Source organism: Takifugu rubripes, chromosome 15, assembly GCF_901000725.2.
Source record: "Takifugu rubripes chromosome 15, fTakRub1.2, whole genome shotgun sequence".
NCBI lineage: Eukaryota > Metazoa > Chordata > Actinopteri > Tetraodontiformes > Tetraodontidae > Takifugu > Takifugu rubripes.
In genome coordinates this window covers 3421756-3431820 of record NC_042299.1, presented here as the reverse complement: position 1 = coordinate 3431820, position 10065 = coordinate 3421756, and positions in this window count along the sequence as shown.

Genomic DNA, 10065 nt, shown 5'->3' with positions numbered 1-10065 from the left:
CACACTAGGAAACTGTTTCCTGCACATTTCCTGTAAACCACATTCTTTGGAGTCACTGTGGTAACCAGAGGAGATCGTCTTTAAGGTGCTCTGATAAGGGGGAAATATTTGTCTCCTGTGACTCATGCTGTGCAAATTATATCCAAATCAGTTTCAGCAGCATGAATCACTGCGGAGGCACAGGGTTCAATTAGTGCATTAGACTGAAACATTCTGACAATTCACAAGCAAATTAAAACATCTCAGTCACTTTGAAAACACGTGCCTGTAACAGACACATCGGAACACATTTTAAGGTAGGTAAAATCAGGCAATCACTCAGGACTACAAAAATAAGAAACATCATCAATCTTGCAAGTCAAGTGAGGAGAAACAAAATGCACAGAGCACTGAATGATATGTTCCAGAGGTAAATACAAACATGTGATCTGATGTTGTTTGGGGGTTTGTAAAAATGTAAACAACTGCACCATACTCAGTCAAATAAAGATGCAACACAAGTGTGTATTGATTAACCATTTCTGGTTCTGCACATTCTTGCATTCATGCTGGATTCTTCGCTTTAGTGCTGTAGTCACAGGTTCCATGACATCAGTTAAAATTGCCAAACAAAAACCCATGAATTTCATCATATTTCTGACCTCCAATCATTCTCCAAATACTTAACTGGGAAAGTTGTATTAAAATCAAACCCCCCACTTTTGTGGTATTAAGAGTTTTAGTTCTGAAATGTCATTGTTAGGTGAGAAACAATGATGAAAAAACATCATCAACGAGCAGATTTGATTGTTTTCATGCTCTCACCATCACTCACACTTACAATCTGACGTCTCTTTATTTCATGGTGATGCCTGCATGCGATGGTCGATGTTTTGGCAATTCATAATTACTCATCTGTTCCCTGTGTATGCCCATAAACTCCTAGAGTGAACTAAGCTTTGCAGATGTGCTAACATGACCACACGGCTGTAATACACACACTCATTGCAGCTGTAGCTGCAGCAATTACAGAGTGTCTAATTAATGTTCATCTGAGGTTGTTCTCGCTGTTGTTTTTCATTTTCCTTCCACGCACATTACGCTAATCTGGAAAATTAAATACCTCATCAAATGAAACTATGCAAATGAAAGATAATTCTATGACATGATAAGAGTATTTAGATGCTTTTTGGCTTCCCTTAACATGAATAGATGACACGTGATTATGAATTTAACAGCACCACATTATTCCCAACATGAATCTTTTATATAATATACTATAATCTATATTCTAGATACATAATGGGAAATAAAATCCAATTATTTGGATGGGAGCTGATACTTAATGATGAGCTCACACTGATCTGTCTCTTTGCATGTTGGTCTTTATTCCATTATAGAACAAACTGATGCTTTACTTACTGGAGTATTTATGCCAGAGTGCGCAGCTGGAGGCTCATGAATCCTCCCAACAGTTACGCCAAATACATGTGAATATAGATACCTTCTGAGCGTATGATTATGATGGACCAAAATCTGCCAGATGTTACTGTTTACATTTGAATAACACTATCAAGTAACATGTAGTGTCTCAAGATCAGAACAGAGATTTAATTTTACGAAAGCTTTAAGTGTCTGAAATCAAAGGCTACAAACGAAAAGGAACAATCTTTACATTACAACCTTTTGAAAATGTACCATCAAACAGACTTCAATAATCTTTTGTCTTTTAATATTAGAAGTGAAAAATTGTGCTTTAAAAATTCATTGCCTCCATGTCCCAGCAGCAGCAGCAGCCCCGGCCCAGCTGTGATAGTCCTGCCAGGGGCTCTTTAACAGAGTGAATGCTCAGTGAAAAAATACAAATCCTCTCGTAATGATGGAGCGCATTAGTGTTTAAATGAATCTCATGGTGCCGATGGTCTCAGCCATCACTGTTAATAATATCCATTTTTCATATTTGATGCTTTTTATTATTTATACTGGCTCTCTGCTGACTGTCAGATGAAAATAAATCGGCATAATCATGACTAATAAATTAGGTCCAATAGAACTGTCACATCCTATTTATTTGCACATGATTGTGTTTGTTTATGTTCAGGCTGCCTGAAAATTGGAAGCAGATTTAACTGGAAAATCTCTGGAATTTCTTTGTTGACTTTCATTGTTGTCCCTCCCCAACACCAACACCTCCCACGACTCAGACGTGCACAACTGTCACCCCTCACTCAGCATCTTTCTTTGACTGAGCTCATGAACATGGTGCATGTGAAGCAATCAGCTGCCAGTGGGAAATTGGTGACAGGCAGTAAAATGGTGAAAAGGCAGCAGATAGGCAGCTTTCTTCATCCTGAATCCCACAGATCTGTGTCACACACATCTATATCACTCACATATCGCACCATGGTCCTCATGTAAATGCATTTACACTCATATCTACTATGTAACCTTTAAGGAACACTATTCACTGGTAGTGAACGAGTATTCTGTATGAGTCTGGTACTCCTCAAGGTTTCTCCTTTGTTCCAACACTTTGGCTGCGTAGTCTAGAGATGGTCTCGATTGCATCAGCTGCCATATAAGCAAGTGATTAACACATTCTCCTTGCGGCTTTGGCCTCTTCACGCATAGTTGGCAATGTAGTGCTCTCTGGGTCTGAGTTCCTTTTCAGTTACCTCCCACATGCACATCATCCTCAGGTGTTCTTGTCTGTTGCCTGCTGAATGCTGGGATATGTAGTTGTTAACCTGAGTAATGTCTGTTTCTGTTGGTGATTTTAGTCGTTGCATCGTTAATTAATTGTAAAAGAAAGCATAGGCTCAGAGAAATTCTTGCAGGAAAGTGTATCTGTGCATCTGTGTATCACCATATTATTTTGCCAATGTACAAATCTGACATTGTGTGTTGGTTATCTGGGATGGAAGCCTCAGATCCATCTTCATTGATAACTCTGGCTGTGTGGGTGAGCTTGGCCTTACCTGTGTCTTGTTTCCAGCAGCATTCCTATCACAGCATAGCAGACGGGAAAGATTAAAGAGGCTCAGAGGAACCGAAGGTTGTGTTCCTCCATGATTAGAGGTCTGACACTTTCTGTGTAGTTTCTGTACAGTCCTCTATTCCTTCCTTATATTGAGCTCATTTTGCCTCTTTTGGAGTTTATTTCACTTCATCTTTTATTTTTACTGTTGAACGGAGCCTGAAAGTATTTTGATATGCGACCATTAGATGGACAGTATTCCGTTTAAGGTTTGTGATGTATTTTTCCTCCTGTGATGTATTTTTCCCTATACAGTTCATGTCCACATGAAAATGAACTACCATAAAGAATATGTTCTCCTTGCAATCAAGTCTGCTACTCTGAAACAGGATATGATCAATTTCTGTGGTTTACTCTTCAGAAATATGAAGGTCTTAAAATGATCAGCACTATCACCGTTGAAACCAGTTGTATCTTGACTTTAGTGACAGCTCCATATACCGGTATATCAGGGGACAGTTACAAGTGCTAGTGTGAGAGATTGTTTACAGGCCCTGCAGCATGTGTCCAACAACTGTATCCAAAAATTTTTTAAGGGTAGTTGGAGAGTTTGATGATGATGGTACTGAAACAGTGCAGCAGTGTGCCCATGTGCAATCATGAAAAGTATTCATGGACAAACGTCCCCACCCTGCAGGCAAGCTCACAGGCATTTAAATAAAAGGTAAAGTACAGCAATAATGTACTCCCCTATAAAGCAAACCTATAAAAGACCAGAAAGTCCCAAGGTTCCATGGCTGATGTTTAATATCAGGTCATTCTCTACATCATGCTAGGTTTTAGATTTCACAGCATAGTTCATGACTCGTTACAGACGGAGGGAGTTTCAGCTCAGTAAATTAATGAAAGCATCAGTGCACATCAGCTTGGAGAAATCATCATGCAGCTATGAATCACCGCCACTGATACGACCATCTGACAAATTAGACAGTACTTAATGACACGCTGGCAGCATTTAAAGCCTGCTGGAGTCACTCGCATAAAAGCTGCTTTAAAACGATGACTCATTTTATGTCTGCCGTGCACTTTAAGTGGAACATTCCTTTGATCCACGAGATGAATTCCATTGATTTTTCACTTCCCTGCATTCCTCAGTTAAATCACAGGTTGATCCACCTTGGGAAGCACCTGCCATTCCTCCACACGCTGCTGAGTACACCGATTCAACACATCCTGTGGAGCAGATTGTTCATTAGTCTGATTTGAAAATTTACAGCAACAATATTTCCAATCTTACTCTGAAATGTTAGCTGTTGTGTGGTTAAATGGTTAAAATGGAGAGCCATTTTAAAACACTAAAACACAGATGTAAGCTCATGCTTTATACTTTCTCTTTTAAGCACAATGAAAATTATGCACCTATACTTTAAATTCATGTAAAATTGTAATTAAGAAACAATAAAACACTTTAGGTGATTGCAAAACACCTCTCACAGACCCTGTAAAGCCCTCTGTTTCTTCAATATGAGGGAATTAATTGAACTATAAAAAGCTACAGCCATCCTGGGATTAGAATAATTATATTACATTTCCTTTGTGGGGGGTCGTAGGCATCTCACAGCTCATTAGAGTTTCATGTGAAGCGTTTTATTGTCCTAGAACGAAAAATACTAATCTGCCACCATAAGTCCTTTGGGTGAACAGTACTGAGGAGGTAGATATGCCGTTCAGTCGTGCCTGAAATAAAATTTAAAAGAGCTGCAAAATCAAATATGTTGATGTTTTATGGGGTGGAAAGGCTGACAGGTTTTAAAGTAGAATTGGGTTGGGGGGGCTGAACATTTAGCTACCAGGCCTCCCTGCTGTGGAACCAGCTCCCTGTCCAGGTACTGGAGGCTGACTCCATCTCTACTTTTAAGATTAGGCTTAAAACCTACCTCTTTGAAAAAGCTTATTGTTACTAATTCAGTAGTTCCAGTTACTATTATAGACAGACAAACTATCATACTTAGAGGGTCATCTAATCATTAGGTTAACATCTTAGTTATGCTGCTCGAGGCTGCCAGTGTCCAGAAACATGATCACCTGACAGGCCTCTGTCACCCCACTGGGTCATGGTCTCCTCTCCTCTCCTCTCCTCTCCTCTCCTCTCCTCTCCTCTCCTCTCCTCTCCTCTCCTGGCCCAATTGTTGAATTGAGGGAGTGTAATCTGTGCATGCTATTAATAGTAGATAGGACTACCAGGTACGGTGTAGATGAACACCTTTCACCAACCAATCAGGATTGGTGTGTTGAGAATGCTCCTGTCAGGGCAGCAGTGTTCCACAACTGCAGCCTCCCCCTCAGTCATTTTATTCTAAGCACTGCAGTTATGTTAGAAAACCAAATGCTTCTTAACCAAATTACCCAGTAAACAAGTGTCCTATAATGGGAATGTGTCCCAGATGAGTGGAATTGTGTGGAAGTCCAGAATCTAGTTAATCTATTTTGACATAAACATTATATTTCTCTGAAAGTGTACAAATCTGAGGGGACATGGCTCATTCTAATATGAAAAAGCATCAGTGTTAAGACACCCTGTGCTCTCTTCCTGATATTATTGAGCTGCCTCAGGAGAAAACCATTGTCACGCTGATCTACAGCCCCGGCATGTTCTGGTATGTGAGCTAAATTGCCCATGGAATGATGCAGTCATTGTGGAGGACATTGGAAATCAATTCATGCCATCACAGGACATAACTCTTTTTCTTAGCAGTGGCAGGACTCAAGTGTACGTGCATTGGCAATGACAGCGCTGACACAAATAATACTGTGTAGAGAAATGGCAACAGCAGAGGGAAGAAGAAATGAGAGCAGACAAAGTTGGTTGGATCTAGACTACATGGTGATGTTTCTGTGCTCATACAGGATGCAAGTAATATTGACTGTTATACATAATAAAAAGAACAAGTTGCGTTTGACTTCTGAAATGATCCTTCAATCATGCAGATTGAGTGGCAACTGAAGAATTTTTTTTTTTTTTTTAAACTGAATTACAGTCTCAAAATAACATGGAAAAATAATCATGAAATTTTAACCATCTTACGTCACTAATTGCACCTCCAAAGCAGATCCTTCAATACTGTGACTATTATGGTAACGTTTCGGTCAAATCTAGTCATTGATGAGTTCCTCCTGTCTTTCTTTCAAATACCACCTGTAGTAGCTCTGTACTCCCTGGGTTGTTGGGGGGGGGTACATGTACCACATGTACCACTGGAGTGGAGGCCAGTGTGAGATTGACCTTGCAGAGGAGAATATAGAAATTTCCTATGTAAGTTTCCTTTATTCTACTGTATAACTGATTTTTTGTTTGTTTTTTAAAAGTGAGGAAGTGAGACCATCACATCTTTATGTTTGTGAATGAAGCTGGTCCAAACACTTGCCCGTTATATTATTGGCCACTGAGCTATTGTGGACGGCCTGCTCATATTCCCATTCTTGGCCCACACAATACACAGAAGCTCTTTAGTTTCTTGGAAGGTCATTATTCTAATTTTGTCCCCCGAAAATGAGAGAGATCTCATTGGGCCTTAACTACCAAACTATATAATTGTTTTGGGACAATGTGAAATTTCTGATCACTACTCATACAAAGGTGGAGATGTTGTTCCTACCACCAAATGCTCCTTTCCTCAATTCTATTGAAGATGGCGAGTGTGTGAGTGAACATCAGGCTGAAAATCAGAGCTTCCATCCGTGCAATGGATGCTGCATGTGAAGACACTACAGTCTATGAGTTTAGGGGGCGGTTGTGAAATGCACTTACTTTCTTCCCTCGTTTCATCGCAAAGGAGAATGTATGTTGTGATGTGGACGAGAATATTGGGTCAGACAGACAGCAGAATGTGGATGGCCAGGAGGGTGAGGAGGACAACCAGGAAGGTGAGGAGGACGACCAGGAGGGTGAGGGGGATGATCAGGAGGGTGAGGAGGACTACCAGGACGGTGAGGAGGACCAGGACAGTGAGGCGGACCAGGAGGGTGAGGAGGACGACCAGGAGGGTGAGCAGGACGACCAGAGGGTGAGGAGGACCCAGAGGGCGAGGAGGACCCGGAGGGTGAGGAGGACCAGGACAGTGAGGCGCACCAGGAGGGTGAGGAGGACGACCTGGAGGGTGAGGAGGACCAGGACGATGAGGAGGACCTGGAGGGTGAGGCAGACCAGGAGACTGACTATATTTTGCTGGATACAGTATTCTGATGACAGAACTGTTTTGGGTGAACCAGGGTGTTCTGCTGAACCGTCCAGGTTATTTTGGCAAAAGCATAATGAGTGTTGATTAACGAGCCGAGGCCACTCAGAAGAAACTCTGCATTTTGGTGTCACTGACGAGTTACATGGGAAAATAATCTCACATTGATTGTGAGTGAACAGTTTTGGGAGAGATATGCAGAAGCTGATGTAGGTCAGAGCATCAAGGATGCTCAACGATGCTTCTGGATGCTGAGAGCTGCATAACCACAATCCCAGAGGAACCTGGGCTCAACAAGAGGCAATCAGCTAACAGTGACACGCCCTCTCCAGTCAGCCATTCATCCATTATTCAGCAAAACCCTTTGCAACAAATCTCTTCAAAAAGAGCAGAGTGTCAAGTATGTTAGGAACAATCAGCCAGGGAGACAGAAAATAAAGCACCAAATTTCCCAGCTTGAAAAATACTCACATGCTGGTCGTTTCCTTGTTTGTGTTGTAGTATGTTCATGTCTCCTGTGGGATGTTTGCTGAGGCGGAAGCCGTTCGTCTTCCTAATTGGCAGTGTTTAGCAGGCATCATTTGTGTTTGAAAAAGATTCGTTAGCGCTCCTGTCAAAAGCAAACAGCGGTACTGCTGTCAAAGATGGATGGCTGTGTTTGTACTGGTGGCCACAGATGTGATTATCTAGCTTTGTCTGATCCTCTCAGTCTGTTTTAAAAATTCTCTAGACCGTCTTTAAACTTCCAGGCAGTCAGGACTGACAAGGCGGAGGTCAGCAGTGGCAGCGTCATTAATGAGATTCGTTTAGTTAAAGGCTCCTGTCTCATGGGGTTGTCTCACATCTTTCCAAGGTCTTAAAATGAAACCAGAACTTTGTAGCTGTGCACATCAAAACTGACTCTGTCACGACACAGACGAGTAGCAGTCCTCATTACAGAGCGCATACAGGCTCTGTACTACAGAGATACCATTAAAGTCTGCAGGATCAGGCCGTGGCTGTGTTAAACATGGAATTTTGATGGGCCTCAGTGGCTCTACAGCCAATGTAGACATATGTGTGTCCTGTATTGCCAGTTTTCAAGTAACCCTGCATGATTAATAACAGAGCTCTCCTCAGCAGAGGGCAGATGATGGGGTCCTGAACGGACCAGCTCTAAAATTACAGCCTCGATCAGAAGTTGGCAGATTAAGGAAGCTATAATATCCACACTAAGAAATGATAATTATCTTAAACTGCCACTCTGTTTTGATTGCAGGGTAAAGACAAACGACCTGGATTCAAAGCACTGAGATCTAGGCCCAATCCCTCTATAATCCTTCACTCACATCTGACTATGATCCAACCTCTCTCGAGGAGATGGACAACGAAGTTTTACTAAGCTCATTAGCTTTGTGCCAAAGGAGGAAAAGGACTGTTGGATTTACTGTTGGCTGAAATTGGCACTTAATTGTCTGTGTGTGTGTGTGTGTGTGTGTGTGTGTGTGTGTGTGTGTGTGTGTGTGTCAAGTCTCCCATATAACCCTCAGAAATTCAACCAAGGTGTCACGGTTTCATAAAGTTGAGAGGAACATTGCATCACCACCTCCAGCTCTCTCCATCCCCCTTATCTGTCTCTCCTCCTTCATTCACAAGACAGCCTGTGATTTGGGAGGCTGGGTGGTGATTGTGGCTTCTACTGGGGGGGCTACTGAATGCTATCATCACTCCCAGCCAGGGTCATAATCAATAGCGTGCGTGATGGCAGTGGTGGTACAACAGTGGATCGCTTCAGGACCCAAGACATTATATTCAAGGGCTTCGATTTTTCCACAGAACTGTTTAGCAGCTGTTCCCAGTGCCAGCTCAGCTCCAGTGAGGGGAAGAACACTCACCTCTGAAGGGTCAGGAGATCAGGAGGTCTCTTTTAACGCCTTCAATGATGCAGTGGGTGAATGAGTCTATCAGCTTTTCAGCTTCTAACTGCTTCTTGCTCGAAGGATTGTGTCGGGGCGTGAGCCAATGACTATCTCACATACTAGAAGTATTCCGTTATTCAAGATTCAGGCCTGCTATGAGCGATGTTCTGGCCAAGAGATGGAAACATAATGAGCTCACATTTTCCTGTTATATAACATTAACTGAGAAGGACCATTGAAATAGCTTAATGGCTGATGTCTACACTGATGCACTTCTACTCCTAAGAACACATAAAATCAAATCAATCTTTATTTATATAGAATCTGTTACAATCAAAATTGTTTCTAGGAGGAGAGGAGAGGAGAGGAGAGGAGAGGAGAGGAGAGGAGAGGAGAGGAGCTCAGACTGAGCTACTGTTGCCCTATCTAATATTTTGTTCAGTCAAATTTCCATGATGACCTAAACAACATGTCTGGACACAGTCTCAAGGCTGGATGGAGAGGGGGACATTTGTCATGGCAGCAACATCCTGTCAAACATCCAAACATTTCTCTGAACGGGAGTGTACAGTAATAAGACATAATCTACCCTGGCCATCACACCCACAATGCAGGGGAAGGAAGTTGCTCCTAAAAAGCGATGATCAACACTCAGCATGTATAAATGTGCAGCATCCATTGATGTAAACAGGGTTGTTGTGGCTTAAAGCTATGTATTCCAGCATCATGGCAAGTCACTGTTCAGGGTAGCATGAGTGCAGCCCAGGCTCTGGCAGAATGTTGCTTATGGCTGAGTTGATACCTGAAGAGTGCACGTAAAATTAGCCCAGACTGAACCATGATTTTAACTGCTACCCACGACACCCGTGTTCTCATCTAATGGAACGAAACTGTTTGACTTCAGCTCTTAAATGTTACATGGAAATTTGAGAAATCTGTCGACAATAACGTGACTGACAGGAGGTGGAAACGGTCT